General features: G+C 40.2%; 1 long non-coding RNA gene across 1 annotated transcript in view; it reads left to right on the top strand.

The window, feature by feature from the left end:
- The first annotated feature begins 809 nt into the window (after positions 1-809).
- Positions 810-17,547, top strand: part of LOC137660141 (uncharacterized) — a 184,549-nt gene continuing 167,811 nt past the window's right edge. Inside the window, exons 1-2 of the long non-coding RNA XR_011047621.1 lie at positions 810-915; positions 4,936-5,095. This is a non-coding gene — a long non-coding RNA (uncharacterized lncRNA). The remainder of the gene's footprint in view (positions 916-4,935; positions 5,096-17,547) is intronic.

Here is a 17,547-nt window from a genome sequence, read left to right as displayed (position 1 = left end):
AACACCAAAGTTTTTTTTTGCCACGTCACCATCAGCATTCTGAAAATACTTTTTCACTTGTGTTACCAAACAAGATTATTAAAACCCTTCATGAGTTTTAAATTTACCGTCAAATAGAACATAAATGGGATATAACACATTCCATTTCTTGTATATAATTGTATCTTGTACTAGTTCACAAGAGAATATATTTTATATGAAAGAATTTTAAAGCTTAGACAATAGTTTTTTTAATGACTGATCCTTACAAGAAAAAGGCAGCAAGCAGTTTTAACTTATTTATATTAATTTATATTGAATGAAATCCCGACTATAAGCTAAAGTAATTTTATTTTTAGTATATTCGTCCTATATTACTGTGTCCTCAAAATATTAAATATTGTTAAATAATTTAATAGAATACACGAACTATATTCTAAAATAAAAGCAAAACTTAAATTCGTATGATGGAATAGGATGATCTGTATTCTAGTTTATATATTCAACTTTATATTCCAAAGTAAATTTGTCTGCTATTATTATCATCATCATTATTATTATTATTATTATTATTTTTATTATGAATATTATTATTATTATTATTATTATTATTATTATTATAAGAAACACTAAGGGAGAATTAATGAAAAAGACTATAAAATATCTTGAGATTAGACTATAAAGAGTTACTCAAGTTAAAATTATATAAAACTATCAAGAATAGATAATAGTAATAATAATAATAATAATAAACTCTAAAATACGTCCCAAATTCCTAGAAGAGCCGTTGTAAAGATGAACTGTTGGAAGTTGAAAGTTTGGAACCTGGTCCTGGACCAACATGGCCGCCAAAACTGTTGGTCTACCAGTCACTTCCAGTCGTATTTAAACGGATCCCACTTACGTCAGTTATTATCCTGCGAAAAATTGCATCATGTAAGTGATTTCATAATGTATGTTTTGGGTATACATACATACCATCCATATTGCCAAAATAAGCGTTGTATACATACTGTATGAAATTGTTTCGGAACCAGACCGTTCCCTCAATATCGTATCTATTTACATTTGGTTTTCATAGTTTATATGACGTATTAGTTTAACGTTAAATTTCGCTATGTTCTATTTTCATTATTCGTTACTTATGTAGTTTACCATTTCATATTGCAAATGTTTTTCTTGCTTACTGCAGTAAAATATAAAATTTATTAAGAGTATTTATCTTGAGTTTTTGATACAATATAAGAGATTTTTTTCATTTGGGTTTGCCTCCAAATGTTTATGTTGAGAACCCCTTTATTAAAAAAAAAAATTATATTTCTATTAAAATTATAATTATTATAATTAATTGCTAAGCTATAACCCTAGTGGGAAAAGCAGGATGCTATAAACCCAGGGGCTCCAGCAGGGAAAATACCCCAGTGAAGAAAGGAAATAAGGAAAAATAAAATATTTTAAGGTATTTATAAAGTATGTTACTGCTAGCTTAGTGGATATGTTAAGGGAATAAGGAAAAATAGAATATTTTAAGGTATTTATAAAGTATGTTACTGTTAGCTTAGTGGATATGTCCTAACCTACTGTAGGGTACTCCCTACCTAACCCTACTTCATTTGCCGTGTGTCCTTTACCATAAGGGATCACTGAAATCATACTAGAAATCATAGAAAGACATGAATTAGTAGCAAGGGTAGAATGTAAACTGTGTGGGGGCAGAAACTGAAGACCTCTCTCATTTCATTCTTTGCTGTCCAGACCTTAGCGACGAGAGAAGGAAAATATTAAAGAACTACAGGGTGGTTGTGGCCGGTGTGGTAACGTCCCTGACTGGTGAACTGGAAAGGCGGAACTGAACTGATACTTTAATTTCTAGCCAAATACATGAACCATATATTTTTCCTACTCTCTATCTTGTGTTTTATGCATTTCTGACGTTGATTATTGGGGCAAACCACCCATTCATGAGTTTTTGTTTTTGGACCCCCCTTGTACAAAGACAATTACGGGGGACACCAGTCAGAAACCGGGTTTTTTTTGGGGGGGGTGAGGAAAGGCCAAAAATGAGTGATTTGCAGTAATAATAATGGTCAGAAATACAAAATAAACACAAGATAACCAGTTGGAAAAATATATGGTTCATGTAAGTGGATAAAAATTAAAGTATCACAATTTTCTATGATTCACTTAACGCCCTTCTAATGGTTTTTGGTCGGCCGTGGCGCACTTTGCTTGCAAATAAGCGTAATCTCACTGCACTTATGTTCTGGCAAGCGGCACACGGATGTGCTGTGTATTAAACGCTCGGGGTCACTTTCGGTTATTTTTATTTTTTACTTTCACATGAGCAACAAAAGCTATACACTGAACGGAGAGCATTTTCATCTTAATCAATTGCTGATATAGATTAAACTACACTAAATTTCGAAATAGATTGTACTTTCCTCTTGGAGATGTCTTTCCATGATGGTAGTACAGTATAGTTGAAACTGAAAGTTAGGGTGGAAAAAAATTGGCTGTTGTATAACAACATCCAAGAACTTGTGCATAAATATTTGGAAGCTAGTAATTGGTTGAAAAAAAAACGGGTAATAATTACATTGTAAATACACAGAAAACACCCCATACCGCTTGGAACCAATGCATGCGCAGTAACTCGCCATCAGTCTCAAATGTAAACAATGCCCTTGGAATGAAAAATATACTTCCCATTTTAATCGATCGATACACAAGTTATCATGGCCCAAACCCGATTAAACATAGAGAAAAGGGCAAGCTAGCCAGCACTCGTCCATTTCTTACTGTGAATTCCAGTTTTTTTAGTAATTAAAGTATCATATATTAACTCTGAAAACAATGAAAAGTGTATTTTTTGTTAGTGAAGTTATTAAAGAAGTCCTATCTTTGAAGAGAGCACAACAGATTACTGACATTAAATGTAGATCCATGGAATGCCGGAGGATTGACCCACAATCTCTGGTAAAACTGATGCAGAGTGGTTTGGAGGACTGACCCACAATGTTTTTCTTTTCTAAAGCTAATTCCTTGGTATTATTGGGGTAAACCACCCATTCATGAGTTTTTGGACCCCTTTATATAAAGTCAGTTATGGGGGACCCCAGTCAGAAACCGGCTAAACATGGTTATTTAACACTTTTGAGATTTGCAAAAGGGTACAGAACCTAACCAACCCACCTAACCTAACCAACCCACCTAACCTAACCTAGTACAGTAGTCCCCAGGTCACAACCCCTAGCCGGGGACAAGCCCCCAGACCCCCTTCCTAGGTCACAACCCCTAGCCGGGGCCAAGCCCCCGGACCCCTTCCCAGGTCACAACTCCTAGCCGGGGCCAAGCCCCCGGACCCCCTTCCCAGGTCACACCCGTTAGCCGGATTGATTTGATTTAAGTATAGATTTCTTATATAAAATTTACCAATGACTGTTATAAAAGTTATTACAACATATAAGTGTTAATGATATATGGAATCCATGTTATTATATTTAATCAAATAACTTTAATAATAAATGCACTATAGTATAAATAAACATTGTGGGTCAGTCCTCCAAACCACTCTGGGTGAGTTTTACCAGAGATTATGGGTCAATCCTCTGCCTGGGTCAGTCCTCCTGTTACCGCTCCATATACTTGTGCAACGTTCTTCATAATCACAGGGAGACAGGGTTCATAATTATATTTTAATTTTAGCTGAATACATGAACTGTAAAGTTTTCAAACAGGTCATCTTGTGATTTATCAATTTCAGACCGTGATTAGTCGCACGAACCACAGTTTCTTTGTTGCACAGTTGCTGGCTTTATATGCAATTAAACATTTCTGGTAGTCATTTATGCATCTGGCAAAAGGTAATGGATGTGTACAATATCCATGCCAATTGATACATGTTAAGGTCAAAGGTCAAGATCGAGAGATAAACTTCTGCAGCAAAGGTCTGCGCTCTACTGAGGGCCCCTTTAGTTTTATCCCTGTTCTGCATTCCTTTATCCATCAGAGTGTTGAATAAAAGGTTTTCGCCGTAGGAACAGTCCTTAATAATTTTGCCTGATTTTACTCATCTTTGACGTAGGCATTTACTCAATTTATATAGAAAACAGCAACTATTATTTTCTACATTTTCTTAGGTTACAACTCAACTGCTATTTTATGACCATTGTTCTCTAGTCTTGGGTAATGCCATAGCCTCAGTACCATGGTCTTCCACTTTCTTGGGTTAAAGTTCTCTCGCTTAAGGGTACACTTGGGCGTACTATTTCATCTTATTTCTCTTCCTCTTTTTTTTGTTTTAAAGTTTTTATAGTTTATATAGAAGATATTTATTTTAATATTACTGTTCTTTAAATATTTTATTTTACCTTGCTTCCTTTTCTTACTGGGCTATTTTCCTTGTTGGAGCCCCTGGGCATATAGCATCCTGCTTTTCCAACTAAGGTTGTAGCTTAGCAATTAATAATAATAGCTGCTGTCACTCCCCTTTATTTATATATTGCGTGTTATAACTTCCCTGTAGGTGGGAGTGCGGCATTACTAGTGGAACTTTTTAGCTTTCTTCTTTACGTCTCTTCCAGCTAATTCTCTTGAATCTTGCTGTGAAGCTTCTCCTAGCCTTACTTCAGTCTAAGCTGCGGGAGATTTTCCCATTTTTACTGGTTCATGTGCCAGGTCATAAATCCCAAATTTTTAAATCTATCCTATATTCAAACATTAGGTGGTACAGTTTAATATCGATGTATACATGTATCTAATAGATATATTTTTTTATTTTTTCCAAATACCGTAACAAAAACATTCATTATATTGTACAAATTTATTCTGCATGAAATGATTTTCTGGTTTTACACTGGGACAGTAGATGGAACTAGAAATCTTTTTTGTTCACGGTTTTATAAATATAAATATTTGTACGCATTATAATGTATATTATCATCTTTCTACTCACAGGTAGGCTATGCACTCAAGACGGTGGTTAGCGGTTGCGGCCGGGCATGCCGCCAACCCTAATCCAATACAATTAAATGGATGGCCCCAATCCAGTTCTAGGCAAGAGGACCCTCCAAGCAAATGATACCTGATGGTAGATTTTATACAACTTGAATATCAGGTAAGATTTCTTTTAAACTACCTTTCAACATTGTTGTAAATTTCAGTTGACTAAATTGTGTGAATATTTGAGGATCAGGTAAAAATATATTTTAGTATGAAAAAATATGTTCCTAATTGGATATAAATCTTTGTCATTTTTATGGGTTAGCTCTGGAAGAGCTTTGGTGCGTCCAAATTGAAGAATTATTGTGGGACTGGCAGTCTAGTAGGGCTGCCTCGTGGGCCCACCATGCCCTTGGGTGTGGCGATGCTAGCAGCTGTGTGCTCACTTTGCTCCTGGCCGCTACGAATTTTATAACTAGTATGAGTGCTAAGCAAGTGGTTCTGAGAACCTGCCCAGGCCTTGAAAGATGCCTTTGTGACACCTTCATGTGCCAAGTTGACATAGACTAGCCACCCGTTGAGATACTACCGCTAAAGAGTTACGGGGTCTTTTGACTGGCCAGACAGTACTACATTGGAGCCTTCTCTCTGGTTACGGTTCATTTCCCCTTTGCTTACACATGCACCGAGTAGTCTGGCATATTATTTATACATTCTCCTGTCCTCATACACATGACAACACTGAGGTCACCTAACAATTCTTCTTTATTCAAGGGGTTAACTAATGCTCTGTAATTGTTCAGGGGCTACTTTCCTCTTGGTAAGGATAGAAGAGACTCTTTAGCTATGGTAAGCAGCTCTTCAAGGAGGACAAGGACACTCCAAAGTGAAACCATTGTTTTCTAGTCTTGGGTAGTGCCATAGCCTTTTTACCATGGTCTTCCAATGCCTTTGGTTAGAGTTCTCTTGCTTAAGGGTACAATCGCGGCCCACTATTCTATCTTATTTCTCTTATTTCTATTATTATTATTATTATTCTTATTATTAAATGCTCATTATTATTAAATGCTAAGCTACAATCCTAGTTAGAAAAGCAGGATGCTATAAGCCCAGGGGCCCCAACAGGGAAAATAGCCCTGTGAGGAAAGGAAACAAGGAAAACTACAATATTTTAAGAACAGTAACAACAATAAAATAAATATTTTCTTTATAAACAATAAAAAATTTAACAGAAGAGGAAGAGAAACTAGATAAAACAGTGTGTCCAAGTGTACCCTCAAGCAAGAGAACTCTAACCCAAGTCATTGGAAGACCATGGTACAGAGGCTATGGCACTACTCAAGACTAGAGAACAATGTTTTGATTTTGAAGTGTCCTTCTCCTAGAAGAGCTGCTTACCATGGCTAAAGAGTTCTAATACCCTTACCAAGAGGAAAATATAGCCACTGCACAATTAAAGTGCAGTAGTTTAACCCCTTGAGAGAAGAATTGTTTAGTAATCTCAGTGTTGTCTGGGGTATGAGGACAAAGGAGAATCTGTAAAGAATAGGCCAGACTATTCGGTGTCTGTGTAGGCAAAGGGAAAGAACCGTAAACAGAGAGAAGGATCCAATGTAGTACTACCTGGCCAGTCAAAGGATCCCATAACTCTCTGGCAGTAGTATCTCAACAGGCAGCTGGTGCCCTGGCCAACCTACTACCTCGTTTTTGTTAAATTTCTTATTGTTTGTAGAGGAAATATTTTAATGTTACTGTACTGTTTTTAAAATATTTTATTTTTCCTTGTTTCCTTTCCTCACTGGGCAATTTTCCCTGTAGGAGCCCCTGGGCTTTAAGCATTTTGCTTTTCCAACTAGGATTGTAGCCGCCATTTTCGGTAGTCTCACCTTACATTCCTCATTCGCACAGATACGGTAATGACTCTTTTCACTCATAATGAAAAACAGCAAAAAAAAAAAAAAAAAAAAAAAAAAAAAGCTAAGAGAAAACAAAATACAACGATCGCCAAAACCCCAAATCAGAGTACTTCACCAAAAAAGCAGACTGGTACACCGAGCAGGGAAAGCGAAGAAAAACTCTTAATGACGGACCAACGTGTTGTCGATCCGGCCGGCAGAGATGAACTGGAGAACAGAAAACGGGAATGATTCCTCCTACCACCCTTTAACGGGTGTTACCACCCAACCACCACAAGGCGGTTGCCTAGTTTTAGAAAAATTCTGCCGAAATAGAGATAATTAGCTATGTATATATAACTGCCAGGTAAGTATTCACAAAACTTTGTTTTATCATAAAAACTCCATTTTGAACAGCAGCTGTGAATCCCAACAGCGTTTGCAAACCATCTGCTACTAAATTATAATAAAGAAAGAGGATATTGGAAAAAAATGAAAACTGAAAGGAAAGAAATCATTCAGAGAAGTTATGAGATCTTTTTCCTTTTCACCGTGAAGGAACTTCAAAGAAGAAGGTTTTGCTAAACAAATCCTTTAGTGAAATTCATTCTTATTAGGAAAGTCAAGATGAGCTCCATATTTTTAAATATTTAACTTAGCCGGTGAATATATAGCTGCAACTCTGTTGCTCGACAGACAAACTGTACAGAAAAAAAAAACTCGCCAGCGATCGCTATACAGGTTGCGGGTGTGCCCAACAGCGCCATCTGTCGACCAGATACCAAGCTCTATGTAAACAAAGACTCAATTTTCTCTCTGTCGACGTGTCGACAAGACGTACTTTACTCGCTGTTGCTAAACTGGAGTTTTTCACATCTCATTGGTGAAGTACTATATTCTGGTTTTGAGCTTTCGCTGTGCAGGGTTTTTCTTCAAACAAATCCTTGAACTCTTTTTTTGTATCGGATTCATTGTTGATGACTTAGATCGTTTTTTGGAATTTTCCCTTGACCAATTCAAAATGGCTGACCCTTCACAAGTTCCCAAATTTAGAAAATGCAATGCTAGGGACTGTTCTAGGCGTCTTCCGAAGGCTTCTATCGACCCTCACACTGTTTGTTCCAATTGTCGGGGTAAAACCTGTCAATTGGAAGATCGGTGTGAGGAGTGCGTGGGCCTTTCGGAATTCGATTTTATCGAATTTGAAAAGTACACACGCAGGCTAGAGAGAGATAGAGTTAGGAGAAGTTCTTCTAGGTCTATTGATGTTTCCTCTCCTCATGCCCCACAACCTATTCCTTCCCCTGTAGTGGTTGTTCCTAACCCCCCTCCTAGCACTCGGGAACCTTCGATGGCTGACATGATGCGTGCCATCCATGCCCTGGGGGAGAGAGTTGAGTCCCTTGCAAGTGACCGCAATCAGCTCATGGCGGATGTTAAGGAGCTTAAGTGCCATAGTGCAGTGGGAAGTGCTAAAGTGCCAAGTGATAGTGTTGTGAACAGTGTTGCGCTTGAGGGTTCGTCTGTTCGTGCCTGTCGTCCTCCTAGTCCGGGACCTCTTGCAAGCTCCCAAGTCCAGGGGAGAAGCAATGTCGCACGACGCATGGGTTCGAGAGGCTTTAATCAGCGAACAGACGTTCCCTCCATGGTATCAGGCGTATCTCCCCAAGATCGCCCCTACCTACGTAAGACGAGAGAGCCCATTTATACCTCGTCGTCTGAAGGTGTTTCTCGTAAGAAACTTTGGACCAAGGTCTCACGACCTTTAAAACGTAAATCGGTCCCTTCAGGACAAGTCCAACGTCCCGGTTGTAGCCACTGGGTCAGTTCGGACTCGTTGCCGTCATCTGATGACTGCTCACCGCCTAAGAGAGGCAAAGCGGTACCGCTTCAGACACTAACACCGTCTGTCGCCGCACCTGCTCCCGTAGACCCTAAATGGGCTTTGCTGCAAGACATGCAGTCCAAGCTTACGTCTTTGATGCAGGACTTTCATGCGGAGAAGGTTGCTGCCGTACCAGCAGCGAGTGCAGTACCTAGCCTACAACCTTCCAAGCGATCGGTTGTGCGTCCTGTTGACGCTGAGGTAACCTTCTCTCGTATACCAGTTGAGGGAGTTCCTCCACCGATGCGATCCAGTGTGGGCTGCCAGCCGCATGTTGACGTTAAGCGACGCACGGAGGTTGTTGTTGACGTTCTGGACGTTCAACAACCATCAGAGGTGACTTGTTTTGACGCGGTGCGTCAACCTCCGCAACCCAGTGTGGTTTCCACTGCGCAACCCAGTCAGTCTAGACAGTCTCGGGTAGACGCTGTGCGTCCTCGCGCTACCATGGGTGTTGACAGTTCACAGACTGTGCAGCAGTTCCATGACGTTGCGTCCGGCTTCGTCACACATGCACCAGTGCGACCGGACTCAGCGAACCAGACGTTACCCACTCCGTTGCCGTTTCCTCATCAGTTTTCGGATGAGGAACTTTCTGATGATGATGTTGCTGCACATCAAGATGATCAACAAATCAGAACTGGACGAGCCTAAGTCAACTCAACCCTCTTTGGACTTTAGAAAAGTTTTGGCTATTTTCAAAGAGTTGTTTCCTGACCAGTTTGTTTCTGTGGCTTCTCGTTCTCCGCCTTCAGAGTTTGTTTTAGGCATGCCTTCTACCGCACCTGCCTTTACTAGACTCGTCCTCGCACGCTCGTCTAAGAGAGCTTTGCGGGTGATAGGAGACTGGTTAGAGTCCAAGAAGAGTTTAGGGAAGACAGCATTTGCTTTTCCCCCTGCTAAACTCTCTTCTAGATCGAGCGTCTGGTATGCCACGGGAGAAGTTCTCGGCTTGGGAGTTCCTGCCTCTGCCCAGGGCGACTTCTCAAGTCTTGTAGACTCTCCCCGCCGCCTTGCCATGAGACGCTCAAAGATTTGTTGGTCATCATCGGACCTGGACCACCTTATGAAAGGAATCTTTAGGGCTTTTGAAGTCTTTAACTTCTTAGACTGGTGCCTAGGAGCCCTGAGCAGGAAAATCTCTTCGACAGATAAAGAGACTTCTTTGCTCATTATGTCCTGCATGGACAAGGCCGTCCGTGATGGGTCCAATGAGCTTGCTGCCTCATTTGCGTCTGGAGTCCTGAAAAAGCGAGAGTCTCTCTGCTCGTTCTTTTCTGCTGGAGTTACACCATGCCAGAGATCTGAGCTTCTCTTTGCTCCCCTTTCCAAGAGCCTATTTCCAGAAGTTCTGATAAAGGAGATAGCTGCTTCGTTAGTGCAGAAGGACACTCACGATCTAGTTGCGTCCTCAGCTCGCAAAGCTCCCCCTTTGCCTACATTGTCGGCTAGACCGAGGATTGACACTCCAGCGTCTCGCTTTATTCCGCCCTTTCGTGGCAGAGCCTCCAGCAGAGGAGGTGCTCGTGCCGAAGGGAAGCGAGGGAAGAGGAAAGGATCCAAGTCCTCTAAGGGCAGAGTCTGACTGCCTCCAACTTCAGACAGCAGTGGGAGCCAGACTCAAGAACTTCTGGCAAGCCTGGGAGAGGAGAGGCGCAGATTCACAATCTGTGAAGTTGCTCAGAGAGGGGTACAAGATCCCTTTTGTACGCAAACCCCCTCTAGCAACGTCTCCCATCGATCTCTCTCCCAGGTACAGAGAGGAAGAAAAGAGACAAGCCCTGAAACTGGAAGTGTCTCTTTTGCTAGAGAAGGGAGCGGTGGTCAAAGTCTCGGATCTTCAATCACCGGGATTCTACAACCGCCTCTTCCTGGTTTCAAAGAAGACAGGAGGGTGGAGGCCGGTGCTAGACGTCAGTGCTCTGAATGTCTTTGTCACAAAGACGAAATTCTCCATGGAGACCACAAAGTCAGTCTTAGCAGCGGTCAGAAGGGAAGACTGGATGGTCTCCCTAGACCTAAGGGACGCCTACTTCCACGTCCCCATCCACTCAGACTCCCAACCTTTTCTGAGATTCGTTTTCGAAAATGTGGTCTACCAGTTTCGGGCCCTGTGCTTTGGCCTAAGCACAGCTCCTCTCGTGTTTACAAGGCTGATGAGGAATATAGCCAAATTCCTCCACTTATAGGACATCCGAGCCTCCCTTTATTTGGACGACTGGCTTCTCAGAGCCTCTTCCAGTCGTCGCTGTCTGAAGGATCTCAAGTGGACTCTAGATCTGACCAAGGAATTGGGACTCGTCAATTTGGAAAAGTCGCAACTGGTCCCATCCCAAACTATTGTGTATTTAGGGATGGAGATTCACAGTCTAGCTTTTCGGGCTTTTCCGTCGGCCCCCAGAATAAGTCAAGCCCTGTTATTCATCCAGAACATGCTGAAGAAGGAACGCTTCTCAGTCAGGCTGTGGATGAGTCTGGTAGGGACGCTATCATCCCTGGAACAATTTGTGTCACTAGGAAGACTACACCTCCGTCCGCTTCAATACCATCTAGCTTTTCACTGGAAAAAGGACAAGACGCTAGAAGCGGTCTCGATCCCGATTTCCGAAAAGATGAAGTCTTGTCTGACTTGGTGGAAGGACAATATCAACTTAAGAGAGGGTCTTCCCCTGGCTGTTCAGACTCCCAACCACGTTCTCTTCTCGGACGCTTCGGACGTGGGCTGGGGCGCGACACTAGACGGTCGGGAATGCTCAGGACTGTGGAACTCGAGTCAGAGGAACATGCATATCAACTGCAAGGAGCTGTTGGCAGTACATCTGGCCTTGAAAAGCTTCAAGTCTCTCCTTCGAGGCAAAGTGGTGGAAGTAAACTCAGACAACACCACGGCCTTGGCGTACATCTCCAAGCAAGGAGGGACCCACTCACTGACGTTGTACGAGATCGCAAGGGACCTGCTCATCAGGTCAAAAGGTCAAGACATCTCCCTAGTAACGAGGTTCATCCAAGGCAACTTGAATGTCATAGCAGATTGTCTCAGTCGGAAAGGGCAAGTAATTCCAACAGAATGGACCCTCCACAAGGATGTGTGCAAGAGACTTTGGGCCACTTGGGGCCAACCAACCATAGATCTCTTTGCAACCTCGCTGACCAAGAGGCTTCCAATCTATTGCTCCCCAGTCCCGGACCCAGCAGCAATACATATAGATGCCTTTCTCCTAGATTGGTCACATCTAGATCTCTACGTATTCCCACCGTTCAAGATTGTCAACAAGGTACTGCAGAAGTTCGCCTCTCACGAAGGGACAAGGTTGACGCTAGTTGCTCCCCTCTGGCCCGCGAGAGAATGGTTCACCGAGGTACTTCGATGGCTAGTAGACGTTCCCAGAAGTCTTCCTCTAAGGGTGGACCTTCTACGTCAGCCTCACGTAAAGAAGGTACACCAAAGCCTCCTCGCTCTTCGTCTGACTGCCTTCAGACTATCGAAAGACTCTCGAGAGCTAGAGGCTTTTCGAAGGAGGCAGCCAGTGCGATTGCTAGAGCAAGGAGAGCATCCACCATTAGAGTCTACCAATCGAAGTGGGAAGTCTTCCGAGACTGGTGCAAGTCAGTCTCTGTATCCTCGACCAGTACCTCTGTAGCTCAAATAGCTGTTTTTCTCTTATACCTGAGAAAAGGACGATCCCTTTCAGCTCCCACTATCAAGGGCTACAGAAGCATGTTGGCATCGGTCTTCCGGCATAGAGGCTTAGATCTTTCCAACAATAAAGATCTTCAAGACCTCCTTAAGTCTTTTGAGACCACCAAGGAGCGTCGTTTGGCTACCCCTGGTTGGAATTTAGACGTGGTACTAAGATTCCTCATGTCAGACAGGTTTGAGCCGCTACAATCAGCCTCCCTGAAAGATCTCACTCTAAAGACACTTTTCCTGGTATGCTTAGCCTTAGCTAAAACAGTCAGTGAGATTCATGCCTTCAGCAAGAACATCGGATTTTCGTCAGAAAAAGCCACATGTTCGCTACAACTTGGTTTTCTAGCCAAAAATGAGCTACCTTCTCGGCCTTGGCCTAAATCTTTCGATATTCCCAGCTTATCGGAGATTGTAGGCAATGAACTAGAAAGAGTCTTATGCCCTGTGAGAGCTCTTAAGTTCTATTTAAAGCGTACTAAACCTTTAAGAGGCCAATCTGAAGCTTTATGGTGTTCAGTTAAGAAACCATCTCTGCCTATGTCAAAGAATGCTTTATCATACTTTATCAGACTGTTAATACGAGAAGCTCATTCACATCTGAGTGAGGAAGACCAAGCTTTGCTTAAGGTGAAGACGCACGAAGTTAGAGCTGTTGCAACTTCCGTGGCCTTTAAGCAAAATAGATCTCTGCGAAGTATAATGGACGCAACCTATTGGAGAAGCAAGTCAGTGTTCTCGTCTTTTTATCTAAAGGATGTCCAGTCTCTTTACGAGGACTGCTACACACTGGGACCATTCGTAGCAGCGAGTGCAGTAGTGGGTGAGGGCTCAACCACTACAATTCCCTAATTCCATATCCTTTTAATCTTTCTCTTGAAATGTTTTTAATGTTGTTTTTATGGGTTGTCCGGAAGGCTAAGAAGCCTTTCGCATCCTGGTTGATTTGGCGGGTGGTCAAAGTCATTTCTTGAGAGCGCCTAGATTAGGGGTTTGATGAGGTCCTGTTGTATGGGTTGCAACCCTTGATACTTCAGCTCCTAGGGGTCGATCAGCATCCTAAGAGGATCGTGAGGCTCCGTAAGGAAGACGTACTTAAAAGGCAGAGTAATCGTTCAAGTCGACTTCCTTACCAGGTACCTATTTATTTTGTTTTTGTTATTTTGATAACTTCTAAAATGAAATAAAAAACTCTTAGCTCATAAAATGTAAACATATATTACTGATCTCTACCCACCATCCTGGGTGTGAATCAGCTATATATTCACCGGCTAAGTTAAATATTTAAAAATGATATTTTAATTATAAAATAAATTTTTGAATATACTTACCCGGTGAATATATAAATTAAATGACCCTCCCTTCCTCCCCAATAGAGACGCAGTGGGACGAGGAGAAAATTGAGTCTTTGTTTACATAGAGCTTGGTATCTGGTCGACAGATGGCGCTGTTGGGCACACCCGCAACCTGTATAGCGATCGCTGGCGAGTTTTTTTTTTCTGTACAGTTTGTCTGTCGAGCAACAGAGTTGCAGCTATATATTCACCGGGTAAGTATATTCAAAAATTTATTTTATAATTAAAATATCATTTTTCTTATTTCTGTACTTCCTAAAATAGTATAGGCCTTGCTTTTGCTTTTAGCATTTTACTTCGACTTGCCCCGGGCTGAATCATATCTGCCTCAAAGTTACTAAGCTGCTGCTGTTATTATTATTACTAGCTAAGCTACACCCCTACTTAGAAAAGCAGGATGCTATAAGACCAAAATGCGCACCTTGATCAGTGCATATATATTTTTTTTTCTCTGTTATTGGCTCATATGAGTTTTCAGTAGTCAAGATATTAAAGTATGTCTTCTGCAATCTCATTTATGGCGTGGTCTCAGAAATTATTATTTTGCTATGGTATGTGATATCAGTATTTTTAATAGGTAAAGAAAAACAATAATTGAAAATCTAATGGTTCTTGCTTCGCTATGCGCTCACTTTCCTAGCCAAATAATAAAAACATCAAGCTCCATATTTACTGGCAAGCGGTAATGTTCAGCTGCATATGCTAACATCAATGATTGATTATTATTTCTTAGATAATTATTTCCGTTATATATATATTTTTTTTTTAGAAAATCTAATGGTTCTTGCATCGTCATGAAGTGAAATGTGATCACTACTATCGGGTGAGATTGCATACCAAAACAAAAGCATGACTTTGAGATCGCATACCAAAACAGCAGCCAATTTACTTTACATTTACTTTAAGGGCTGCTTTTCTGGTCCTATGCTGCAGGGGAACCCAACTCTCTACAGGACCTGCACAGACATTTTATCATTTATAGTCCAAGGCATTCAGTAGTTCACAGTTTGGAAATGTGTGACCCACATTATTATTATTATTATTCTTATTTTTATAGCTAAGCTACAACCCTACTTGGAAAAGCAAGATTCCATAAACCCAAGGGCTCCAACAGGGAAAAATAGCCCAGTGAGGAAAGGAAATTAGGAAATAATTAATATAGACTTTATCAACAATTGAAATAAAATATTTTAAAAACATTAGCAAAATTAAAACATTTCATATATAAACTGGGATGAGTTATGATTAGCATAGATAGTTCAGATATAACAGGTTTATTTAACTGCGTAATAGTGTAATATGAAAATTTCTGAAAATAGGAGTTTTCCTTAGTTTGGCTAAAGCATACTCAGACTTGTACAGTATTTACTTTAACTGTAATGCACAGGTGACAATGAGTACAGTAGTACTACAGGTTTTGACAGTGTTGTTTTAAAGTATTTGCACAATTAGTGGCTAATTAAGAACAAGCAATTTCATTTGGTTGTTTGGTGAGAAGTACTGTATTTTAGATACCTGTTTGTAGTGGGTATGGTACATCTTTTAGCAGCCAGTAAATTGTTGAAGACATTAGAATGAGGCTAACTGATTGAATTTCATATTCTGCCTTCGTCTGTTTATTCACTTGTTTTTTATGGTACCTGTGAACTAATTCTGTTTGGGGTCGCTGTTGCATCCAGTCTTTAGTCCCACGTAATTCTTACCCTTCTAATGGATTACTGTTCTTCCTTTCTCCCAGCTTGCTGTCTTACCTCTTTGTACTTCATATGGGTCAAGTGTTTTCAATGCAGTTCTTATCCTGTTTAGATGTTGTGATCATGCATGGTCCAGCAGCAAATATTCTCACTTCCATTTTTGGTTGATTTGATGTCTTTCATTTTAATGGAATTGTGATGTTTATTGTCCTAAACTATAAATTACTAATTATTCATAAATTTACTTCAATTTTACTTTATTTTAAGGGCTGGTTTCCTGGAACCTTATGCACTACAAGAATGTTTGTCATTTACAGTCTTATGTATTTAGAGTAATACACAGCTTATTCCATGTTTATTGTCAAATCCACATTATTGAAGCACTTAAAAAACAAGAATGTCTTCAGTTTCTTCTTTAAAGTTTTGTCTTCAGTCTTTTGGATGTTTAGTAGGAGCTTGCTATATAGTCTTGGAGCCTCATGTTTGAAAGTTGTAGATCCTGCTGTAGACATGCATCTTGGCTCCAATAATTTGAAACTATCTAACTATTCTTGTGTTTACACGATTCATTGGCTGCACAATATGTAGCAATTCTCTTTGATATTTTGGATGTCTGATAACTTGATGGGTTATTGCACATTATCTTAAACTTTTTTAGTTTGAATAGACAGCCAATTTAATTCAATTAGTATAGGAATGATCCTTTCTCAGGGTGGAACACATTTTATCAATCTTGCTCGTCTTGTTTATTAAGTTTTGTAATTTCATGTGATTCCATAAGTTGCACTTTGGGTAGATTGTTGTGGATGGAGTTCCAGTAGTCAATCTTGGTAAGAACACAGTTAATCACAGGTTTCTGTACAAAATACTTATCCAGTTAATTCTTTGCAAAAGCAATGTTTTTAAGGTGATATTCAGTGTTGCTTACTACATTATGACTTTAAGCACTGAGAGATACATTACAGTCAAGTGATTCCTCTAGGTCACAAAATTTACTTTATATTGGGATCAAGTTGTTGATATTTGTGTGTCGCCAAAAGTTCTTAAGTTGTTTTTCTTTAATTTAGTTGTATATTTGTCATCCATTCCCTAACACTGGTAAGAACCTTGTTTAAAGTTTTAGCGGTATCATCACTGTCATTTATGAAAAGTAAGAGTTGTGTATCATGGGCAAACAGTTTAAACTCCAGTTCATACATTTGATAGATCTAAAGTATAGGTACAGAATAAGACTGGGCCTAGTACACTTCCCTTGGGTACCCTTCTTTTTAATTGTTCTTAAGATAAATGAGTTTCCAATTCGTAGACAGTAGTTTGTCAACCAAGTAATCTTTTAGATACTCAAAGGCTTCATCTTCAATACCATTTGGGCCTTAAATCATTGAGTAGCAGTTCGTGCACAACTATCGAAAGTAGCGCTAATATCGGGTAATATCAAGATAACAAATTTGTTTACATCCATCATTTCCAGCCGATCATTTACAATAGCAAATGAAATATAATTGTCTGTATGCTGAACGGTTGTCTGGCAATGCTTCGAATTTTTAAAAGTGACTAACTAGTTGTTCAAGAATGACATATTCCAGCAATTTTGAAAGGAGCATTTACTATTGCACTGTAATTGTTCAGTGGCTATTTTTTCTTGGTAGAAGAGAGACTAGCTATGGTAAGCAGCTCTTAACCCTTTTACCCCCAGGCTATTTGGAACTTTACAATCCTTAACCCCCAGGGGTTATTTTTTTTTTCAAGCACATTTTGTAGTATATTTTTTTTAAATTGCTCAAACAGCCTTAATTTTTGTCATAGAGAGGTCAGGTTGGTCTCATTCTCTTGGAAAATACCTGAAGTTTCTCAAAAAATTATCAAAATTATGCAAAAAAAAAATAGCAGTTTTTTGCAAGGACATACCAGTACGTCCATGGGGGTAAAGGGATGAGTTTTGTGAAACGTACCAGTACGTCCTTTGGGGGTAAAAGGGTTAAGAGAAGGACACTCCAAATTCTAACCATTGTTCTTTGGTCTAGGGTAGTGCCATAGCCTCTGAACCATGGTTTTCCACTGTCTTGGTCTTAAACCCCAGTCCAGCAGATTACCAGGCAGAGACATTTCC

This window comes from Palaemon carinicauda, chromosome 20 (assembly GCF_036898095.1).
Source record: "Palaemon carinicauda isolate YSFRI2023 chromosome 20, ASM3689809v2, whole genome shotgun sequence".
In the NCBI taxonomy this organism is placed as follows: domain Eukaryota; kingdom Metazoa; phylum Arthropoda; class Malacostraca; order Decapoda; family Palaemonidae; genus Palaemon; species Palaemon carinicauda.
Note: the sequence above shows the minus strand (reverse complement) of the source record. Positions and strands in the feature narration are given on the sequence as shown.